General features: G+C 36.8%; 1 pseudogene; it reads right to left on the bottom strand.

Annotated features, from left to right (window-relative positions):
• Positions 1 to 776: 776 nt before the first annotated feature.
• Positions 777 to 9,713, bottom strand: LOC120146500 (annotated as a pseudogene).
• Between the last annotated feature and the right edge of the window lie 982 nt (positions 9,714 to 10,695).

Below are 10,695 nucleotides of genomic sequence, written 5' to 3'. Positions count from 1 at the left end.
TAACTTTATTTCAATTATCGTAAACTTTGTTTCAATTATCGAACTTGAAGTTTTTAAGTATTTGAATTTATCGAACTTGGAAGTTTTTAAGTATTTGAATTTATCAAACTTGGAAGTATTTAAGTATTTCAATTATGTTGAGTTAATTAAGTATTTCAATTAAGTATTTGAATTATCGAACTTGAGGTTTGATGCTTTCTCTTTGATTCTCTCTTGATTCTAGTTGCTTGATGTTTCTTGTCTTTGATCAATGACTTCTAAGCTTGCTTAAATACACCTTGAATCACTTCTGAACGTTAGTGATAATTAATGAAGATAATATAGCCGTTTAAGTGTGAAAACATTTAATAAAAATGCTTAGAGCGTGGGGGAATCGGTACCCTCTCATAGGGAATCGGTTCCCTAAGTGTAAAATTCAAATATTTCGACCGTTGAATAGGGGGGAATCGGTACCCCTATGGGGGAATCGGTTCCCTCCGAGCATTCTGGAAATCTCGGAGCCAAACCATTCAGTGAGGAATCGGTACCCCCTTGGGGGGAATCGGTTCCCTATGAGCAATCTGGAATATTAAAATCGGTTTTTTTATAACCGGTTTTTTAAAAAAATCGGTTTTTTTAAAACCGAAACCGGTTACCGGTTAGGATATCCGGCCCTCCAAACCGGTTAGAAACCGAACCGGTTATTTTATAAACCGGTTTTTTTTCTATGGGAAAAAACCGGATCGGATAAAAACCGATCCGGATCAGATTGAAATCCGAATTATGTGCAACCCTAATTACATGCATGGAATTCAATTATATTAAGACATTATTGAACCTAGAAACTTAGAATGGCTCAGTGAAAATGTCAAAACTGACCCATCAAAAATAACAAAATTCAAGGGTCAATCATAAATTGTTACCCATCAACATCGCATAATAGCTCAAATGCCAACACTTGACAATTAGCTGCCATTTCTTAAGTCTTCAATCGATCCCCCCATATTCCCCAGTTCCACTATTTTGTTGGACAAGCAGTAAAAAAAAAGAATATAGTGAATTTATATGCATCCCGTATCGTATATCAACAAATCATGTTGTATGAGCACCGTGCGTTCTCGAGGCCCATATGCCGAACACAAGAAACCAGAACATGAACAAGATTGCCCAATAGCGAGCCGGTCCGGACTTGATCCTTGTCAGCACAATCTGCAATTACCAGCCATTTCATATAAAACATCATCTCAATTGAAATAATGACAAATGAACACTGGAAGGATAAAATGCATCCCATAATCTCAAGCAAATGGACCATGTGACTAAATCCGATATGTTGCAGAGATTGAGCAAAGTTTAATTCAATTTCCAATATAGCTCCAAAAAGAACAAAATGGTTTACAATAACCTCAAAGGATGAAAAAAGTTTACAGAACAGATATGGAACTACACATAAGCATAAAAAAAATGGCATGCACATTCTGAAGATATAGCAAAAGTGTAGTAAAGTTTATAAAAATAATTGTTAGTTTGTCAAGGAACAGAAACATAAACACATCATGTATCAATAACTTCCAAATATATTCCACATTTTCTCAAATCAAATGCACATAAGTTTAGAAAGCAAATAACTATAGATATGGCATGCAAGTTACTTACAAATCGTAAGAAGACCACAACTGTTAAAGCACATATGCCTCCCAAGAGAATATGAAGACCACTCCTAGCCGTTTTCTACAAAATAAAGTGTGGCACATAAACGTTATAATTCCTGATGACTAAATGCATTGCAAGTAATAAAATAACCGAAAATACCTAATATACGCATAAGCCCACACACACATTTTTAATTAGATAGTGTCTTGTATTTGCAAGCTACTCGAGTTTGACTGGGAAATTTTCAAATTCGATTCAGCTATTGTCGAGCCGAGTTCAAGAATCATAATAGCCGAATCGAGTAGCTCACAAGCCTAATAAAACTTTTTATTCATAACATACTAAATATTTGAATATTAAATTATGATTTACCCTTAAAATAAATACACACTTGAACCCCAAACCTTTTTTTTCTACTGTTTTCCCCTACTGCTCCCCTTCCTCAATCCTCACCAAAGGTTTTTCTTCATCTCTCAAAATCAGTGTCTTATTTAAGCCATGCCTCTTCTTCTCTACATCCTCAATCCTCACCCAAGGCTTGCATTTTCATTGTCGATTTGCCACTTACCATACTGACATGATTTTCAGGTTTGTTTCTAAACTTTAATAGTCACTCACCATTTTGAAGATTCGGGCAAAAGAGGTTTTTTTTCTTATTGTTATTATATAATTTTTTGACAGGTTATTGGTTTTAGTTAATCCAAATAACAAATTTTATCATACTTGATAATACCATTCCATATTGTGAAAATACCATGTTTGATTCTTCACAATTTCAATCTTTTGGTTTGGATTAAAAGAAATATTGCATGAAGCTAACTTATATGAGAAAACCTTTAGTGCTTCTCTCTAATCCAGGCGTTTTCAAATTTCAAATTTCCATTCCTTGTAAACCTCATCCACACTCCCCGGCGTCTTTCCTTTCAAACCCAGTGGTCGGCCACCACTTCGCTGCCGCGACAGTCACCGTCAATAATCTCCGACCGTCACTCGCCTGCATCGGAAAAGGAAGAAAAATACACCTTTTGAATCCTCTTTTCACCCCAAGCATAGATCGGACGTTGGTTTTTTCAAAATCGGAATAGATCGGAGTAGATATAGAAGAAAAAATTCGCGTTCAGACGAAATTCTCCCCGTCAAACATGAAATTAAAAAGGTTCGTGGAGTTCGTTAAATGATGATTTCTCAGTGGTGGTGCTTGCTTCCGAATTGGGTATAAAAGCCCGTCCTTTCTTTTCCAACCACGACACTGAAATCGAAGACCAAAATCACTGGCTTGACTGTCCCCAGGATTTCTCCGACCTCGTTCTCCTCCAGTTCTTCCGCCGTCAGTGACGCGATTAATCCGATAACTATATCATCCGTATCATCGGAAAGTATTTCCAGTTGAACACAAGGACTTCATTTTTTGCTCGCTTCGAAGTCATCATCAAGGATATACTTCCACAGTGAACATAAGCCGACTGATTCTTCAATTCTGCCGCCGTCGTTGGTTCCACTGAGCATTCTCCGTATCTTTGAAGAAAGAAGGATTCCGATCAGTTTTCAAATTCTGCTTTGCTTCAGATTTTTGTTATAATCTGAATTTAATTGCCTTCCAAGTTGAGAATTTGGTTCAATCTTCAACGCGTGTGATTGAGTTATATCGGATTTGGCGTTAAATCCAAGCTTGAGATTTTCTTCAGGTCTGGTTCACTGCAGAAATATGGAGACTGAGAGCACTAACGGGATTTTGCCATTACCACAGCTTCCTTCGCAGAATTATGGAATTACAAATCTATATCCCTCGCGGGATCGTCTCGGATCCGAGGTATGTTGTTCCCGGGGAGTTTCTACACCCACTCACCTTTGGGTTTAGCCAAACGAGCAGCAAGACTAAGGTTAAAGGCTCCGTCCGAGAACTTAGCTTCAAGGTCGGCAGCTACAAGCCGATTACAGTTTCTACAATCTTGGCAGAGTAACAAAATTTGTGTTGACTGTAAAAATAAAAATCCACAGTGGGCTTCGGTAACCTACGGTGTTTTCATGTGTTCAGAATGTTCCTGCAAACACCAAGGCTTAGGTATACATATCTCGTTCGTTCAATCTGTTAATATGGACTCATGGACAGACATCCAGATCAAGAAAATGGAATCAAGTACCAACTACAAGCTCAACTCTTTTTTGGCACAATATGGTATTCCTAAAGAAACTGATATCGCTACCAAGTATAACACTACTTCTGCGAGTATTTACAGTGATCGTATGCAAGCTCTCGCTGAGGGTCGTGTATGGAAGAATCCACCAGTTGTGAAGGAATCCGTCAATGGTGGTTCTGGTGGTAATCAGAAGCAATCGGCAAGTGCTTTAGATCAGGAAATTATCAAGGTGGTAGAATGGAAGGTGTTATGCTGAATTCGAGGTCGAGTGAGGACAAGCATACCAGATCCCGATTGGACGTTTCGTCGGCGAATAAGGAGACTTTTTTGGCCAGTATAAAGGTGGATAATAAATTTAGGCCTGAAGTTTTGCCTCCTTCACAACGAAGGAATTATGGGATTGGGAAGCGAGCTTTAATAGAGGCATCAGCAACTTAACCTGTCGAAGATGTTGTCCACGTTGGAATCAAGGAGTTCAGCACAAAGGGGTGTAGTGGTAACAACTCTGGTGAAGGAGCAAGAACTGAGAGATATGAATTTAATAATTGGTGGAAGAAAGGCCATACAAATGTTAGTAACGGGTATAGAAGTGTATGGAAGAATCCATACAAATGTTAGTAACGGGTTCGTTTTGAGTTCATTCGCTTTGCAACAATTGAAGAAAGGAAAGCGATATCAAAGATGAATGGTGCTCATTTACGGCAGCAAAATTAGAGTCTCTTTGGCTAAATGTAAACCTCGACAGTCTTATTGGAGAAAGTCATTGACAGTTGTTTAACGTAAGTTTGGGATGGAAGATGTTTCGAGGAAAAACACTGTGAAGTTGAGGGTGTTGTGGACGAAGATAAACTTCACGTGTTGAGCAACTGTCTTGTGGGGTGGTGCAAGAACTTTATCAAAATTGGTGATCTTGCTAACCAAATGCAAGCCAAAGGACTAGCTGGTTTCACGCTAATGAGAGCTGCTGGAAATGTAGTTCTAATGGTTCTTAAAAACTCTGATTCGTTGAGAAGCGTAAAGGATGATAAATTAGAGACTCTTGCAAAATGGTTTTCCAGAGTTGAAACTTGGTCAGAGAGTCTGGTGGTGGAGTGCCGTCGCGTGTGGTTAGTTTGCAAAGGTGTTCCTTTTCACGCTTGGAATTGAGATACTTTCAAAAACATTGCAGCTAAGTGGGCAAATTATTAGCAATTGACAACAACTGTGAGTTTCCATTGTTCTTTGATCGGGCTAAAATTCAAATACTCACAAAGGCTCAAGTGAGAATTGATGAGTTGATGGAGTTGAAAGTCGGTGCTACTTTATTCAAAATCATGGTGCATGAAGTTGATCATTCATTCAAACCAAATTCTTGAGTCCCTAAAGATTGCGATATTTCATTAGAACTTATTCCTTAAATTGGATCATAACTGTTCGACAGTTGTATTCAAAGGTGTTTCTTTTAGTTTATATTTTTTTTGTTGCAAGTGTTGGTTTTTATTTTGTTATGTTCTTTTGCAACTTGTGGTGTATTTTAGAAATCGGGTTACTGTCTTTGGGGCATTTTGTTTAACGATGGGAGATTTTTAGTTGATATGGTTTTTTGTAATGGTGTATTCCCGTATGAGGGTATTCGGTGTTTTCACATGTACTTGATGTTCTAATTAATAAATTATGAGGCACTCTTTTCTTCCTTCCAATGTTCTTCAACATACTTCTAAGCATGTGGAAGAATACGAAAGGAGTTTTTAATGAGACCTCCAACTTTTATAAAAAAAAATATTGCATGAAGCTGGATTTATTTTCATCATTTAAAAAATTGTCTACAAAACGAGTTTGATTTCGAGCTTGCGTATGGGAATTAGCAGGCGAACTTTATCAAGCTCAAGTAGATCGATTGTATCCCATGCCAAGCTTGAACTTCGAAACATATGTCCGATTGAGCTCAAGCCGAGTATTGAGCCCTAAGTTTTGAGTCGAGCTCGATCATATCTCAAGCCAAGCTAAAACTTGGAAAAAGATGTTCGACCCAGTTCGAGCCAACTATTGAGCCTTGAATTTTGAGTCGAGCTTGAGCTTGCCACTAGTCTGGCTCCACTCGATTACACTTCCTAGACAATAACATGTGCAGTAGAAGCTATTACTAATATGCTATTTTATTATTCCAGTCTTATTAATTATTAGAAACATAGATATATAGCTACTATTATAAGTTATCTCCAGGCTTTAAATTTAGGGCTACAATTAAAAATTAATTTGTAACCCTAGCATACAAGACTTTAGAAACTTCGGGCTTGTATAACACTTTTTTTTTTAAAGGAATTGAATGCCTCGTTAAAAACCCCCTTCTTGATTAAAGGAGTTTGTAGAGAAGCTCTTTAATCAACAGAAGGAAGAAAAGAGTGTCTAAAGATTTCATTAACCAAAAGAAATTACATAAGATACAACCAGATAAACACCCCCAACATAACCAAAAATCCAAAAAAGAACCGAAGACAACCCTATACAACAGAACTAGCTCAGCCTAAACCAACTAAGCTACTAACTCATTATAAATTTTGGCTGAGCTGTTAACCAATTTAGCAACAACAATGAAGACTTAACGGCTAAACATTTCCTGGAATACAACAGAAAACAGTACAACCAAATGCCTGAAACAATCAACCAATCCCCTCCTTAACTAACTTGTCTACCTCCATATTACAAGACCTAGGAAAAAGCTCCAGCAAAGTTGGAGGGCCTGGATCTGTAGATACTATGAAAGAATCCATCATCTTGCCAGCCTCAATATCAACTGACTCATTCCAAAAAAGCCAAATTCTAACACAAAAGCCATGAGCTTCCATAGTATAAGAGTAAAAAAATCTAGCTTCGAAATCACTCTATCCGCCTTTCTACCACTTATTGCTCGTCTTGTCATCGGAGACCATCCGAACCTCCAACTTCATTCAATAATCAAATGTGAATCACCTGAAACTTCTAATTCTTCCACTACTATAGTTTTCCGAAATCAAAAATAATTGTGAGCCTTCAAGTTCAGTCCATTATTCCTCGCGATGCACCTTCTTCTGATTAATCTTGCTTCGACAGAGTCTAGTCTTCCTACGGGGAGCCGAATATTTCTCTTCAATTATTTGGAGAGAGCTATATTTATTGTTAATCCCCTCCTTAGCTCTCTGGTTCTGCCTGGAATTGAGCGAGAAAGAAACGCCCCTCAATTGTGTTGACAAGCCAAGACTCTGGTCCAAATCCTCACATACTATCCCTGATTTGGGTTTTCCAATCACCCGTTCAACCACAGCCCCATCCTGTTGGACTTCCTCTCCCTAGGATCTTATGATAGCACAACTTTACTCATTTTTCATCCTTGGACATAGATATATAGCTAGGATCATAAGATTTATTTGTAAACCTAGTATATATGAGCTGTAAAATAGATTTACAAAAAATTTCATGACATTCTCTTAATTACTAGACTTCAGAAACAAAAGATTCTAATAACACTTTGTTTTCCTAGAATGTCAACTTCTTATTCTCTTTTCAACCTCATTTCTCTTTTTTTTTTTTTTTTTTGCTGCTGTTTTCTCTCTCAACCACACCAATACATGGCCAACAGGAGATTAATAATGTAGCACAAAATGCACATGTGACATGTAATTTGAGAAATATTATTGTTACATTCAATCAATGGATAAGGAAAGGATGATTAAAAGAGAATTGTTTTCCTCATTCAAAATTTTGGTTACCAAGAAAATATATGGATCTCTACGTACAAACCAGGGTGATCCCAGAGATTCCTCTCCTAAACTCAAAAAACTCACGAGTCTCAACACCTTCAGACTTCAGTCAAGTTGAAAATAATAACTGATCTCTTCTAACCAACACTCAAAAGTATAAAAGGTCTAACAGTTATGGATCCTTTTACAAAAATTGTTCATCAATATTTTATTGGGGGATAAGTATTCCTATGAACCATGTCTAACAGGCCAAATTCATACCTAGTCCATATGGTTTTACTTGAAAATGAGATAAAGAACCAATGAACAACACAATTAATATTTCCAGATTAAAGCCGTACTAACAATGGAGGCTTACAAGTGAGCCATCTGAATATGTTTAGGTACCACTGATCAATTGCCACTTGTATGTACGTGTGGGCCTGGACTGACATCAACATTGTCTTGGTCTAAATTACACAAGTAAATTGCACTCCACCTAACTATAAGAAATTCTTAAACTTAATTAAGAAAGAAATAGAATTTTCTATGAAACCTGATTAGCTGCAAATTACTTTTAAAGATATAAAGATGCTTAATGATGTGTATCAAACCCAGCACTCTCACTGTGGAAGATATTATTCTCACTAGAACAGGGGGATAATAAAAAATCACAACATAAAATATGGCAGTATAGTGTGAAAGAAAGATTCAACATGCAAACATGTATGGAGAATGCTCACACAGAACACAGTATGGGAAGATATTGGTGAAGTATTCGATAGAGATCTTTCCTCTCTTTACTTTTTCTTTCTAAGGGCATTTTCCATCAATTAATTAGTATAATCATCTCTTCTCACATTGGTTTAAAATTGGAAAAATATGAGTTTCAGTAAATTTTCATGTGTAAAAGTTTTCATTCAAGGCAAGCTGATATTTCATATATTGAATTTCTTTATTGGCAGAAAAAACAAAATGAAGTAGGTTTTTAACTTGTTAGATGAGCATTTATCAGAAAATACCTTTCCAACACGAGGAGCAATGAGCCATGCAAGTGTAACAGTAAGTAGACCGGTAGCAAGCAGAATTCCAGTACCTTCCACAACCCACTTGGTTGCAGGATTTTCAGTGGAAGCTACTTCTTCAGTGACAGTATTTGGGGGCTGTTCAGAAACCACCTGTGAAACTACAGATGAACTATTGTTGTTATTATTACCATGCGGGCTGAACCACAACGAAATCTCACTTAGTCGTTGCCTTCGAATAGCAGCAACATCATCAGGGTCTACACCTGAACTTGTATGAATTTGGGCAGGATTAGGATCTCCACTAGCAGTCCTTTCTCTCAATGCTTCATAACCTTTCAAAGAAACCACAACTTTCTTAAAATCAGAAGTCCTGATATTTTTTGCAGGATTTCCACAAATCTCACAAACAGTAGATCCATGACTAACAAACCATTTGAGAGCACAAGCATAATGCACTAGAGCAAGATCATTTTTACAAGAACAACCAAGTTCTATCAATGCATCTTGATGACGACATGACCCCATTTCTAAATCAGTGCTACATATGAAAACCTCCCCTCCGGGGCTTATGAGCTCAACAAACCGGATTCCCTGCTAAGACTCTTACCATGAGACTCATCACTTTCAACATCTTTTTGAACTCCTTCAATATTAGGATTAGCTTCACCTTTTCTTTTAACTGCTTCTTCTAAGGGAGGAGAGATCCCCAAAAATGCTAAAGCAGTGTCCCCTCTTTTGTCAGATTCTGCGCACTGGCACACACGACAAGTGGGCAAACCTGCATCTCTGTCTAGACTATATCGCGAGTAAGCTCCTGAATAATCATTGTCAGCATTTGAGCAACTATCATTGTTGACATCTCCATTAACTGCTTGATGCAGGTTTTCTTTACTCATCATGAATCCAATAAAATTAAATAGGATCAGTTCAACCCAAGCAGCATATTATTTCTCAGATGCATAATCGTATTCTTCCAAGAAACCAATCATCCCATTGCAAAGTTCCAAAGCATCAAAATGAAGCAACACTATCTCTATACAAAATGGGCAGTTCACATCCACTTCCACTCCATTGAAAAATGGTGTTTTATTGCTTCTGCACGATCCAGGGCCTTAATGCAAGATAAAAATAAGGAACAATTGGTGCAAGAAGGAAAATAGATAAAATTATCTAAAAATCAAGATTCTGTTTCAGAAATAGTAAAACATCCTACCTTGTTTAACAAACATAAACTGATTATGAGAAGAATTGTAACTAAGAATAGCAGGTAGTAAATTGATTACATTCTTCACCAGATAAAAGGATTTAAAAACAATCAATAAAATAACACGAGATTTCCACAATTCGAATAAACACTCAAATAGCCAAATACTAATTGTGAAGGAGAACCTGAAGTAGGTACTAAGAAAGAAAATACATATGAATAATTAAAGGCATAGGAAAGGAACATTAATAATTAAAAAAGTTGGAAGTCAAATAGAGTCAAACTCAAAGCCGCAATTCAAGTAAACAATATGCAGGCATGAGGAAGATGAAAAAGAATCAAGGGCAAAGCAACAGAATCATAAACTTAACAAGCAACTCAAAGTCTGTAGAGAAAACTGGTTAAGCAACAAATAATGATGGAGAAAGAACAAACAAACAGGGAAACCAACGAAAACCCCGAAATACTAGATCAATAAACTAAAGAAAACAAAACCCAACCTTTGGAAATTTGGATGGATCGGTGAAATTGTGTTGGTTTTTTACTGTCACTTTGCTTCTTCCAGAGAGTCGGCTCCTTGGAGGGTTTCCACTGCCTCCCTCTCCGTTTACTTTCCTTTGCCTAGTAAGTTACGTCCGTTTGTTTCGAATAACATAACTTGTTTTTAATATTAAAAAAATGGAGATTTCCTAAAATGTTTTTTTCGAAAAAGATTGAAATGGGTGAAAAATGGATAATTTTTATGTTGGAATAATCTAATGAAAATTGCTATTTAGGGAGGTATTTTATAATTCGAAGGTTTTTTATAGAAGTTGTTCTCAACTTAGTGTTAAAATAATTTATTATCTTACTTTCCTCTTACCTCATTACATATGAAAACAAGGACAACTTTTTTTGCTATCCATAAAATCTAGGAATTAACGTTGTTGGTTGAAGACAACCTTTTCAAAGAAATGGTTTCAATTTAAGGACGCCAGTGTTTCGAACTCCTTAGCAGA

The sequence above is a fragment of the Hibiscus syriacus genome, unplaced genomic scaffold, assembly GCF_006381635.1.
Source record: "Hibiscus syriacus cultivar Baekdansim isolate YM2019G1 unplaced genomic scaffold, ASM638163v2 tig00110928_pilon, whole genome shotgun sequence".
NCBI lineage: Eukaryota > Viridiplantae > Streptophyta > Magnoliopsida > Malvales > Malvaceae > Hibiscus > Hibiscus syriacus.
This window is presented reverse-complemented; position numbering and strand designations above follow the sequence as displayed.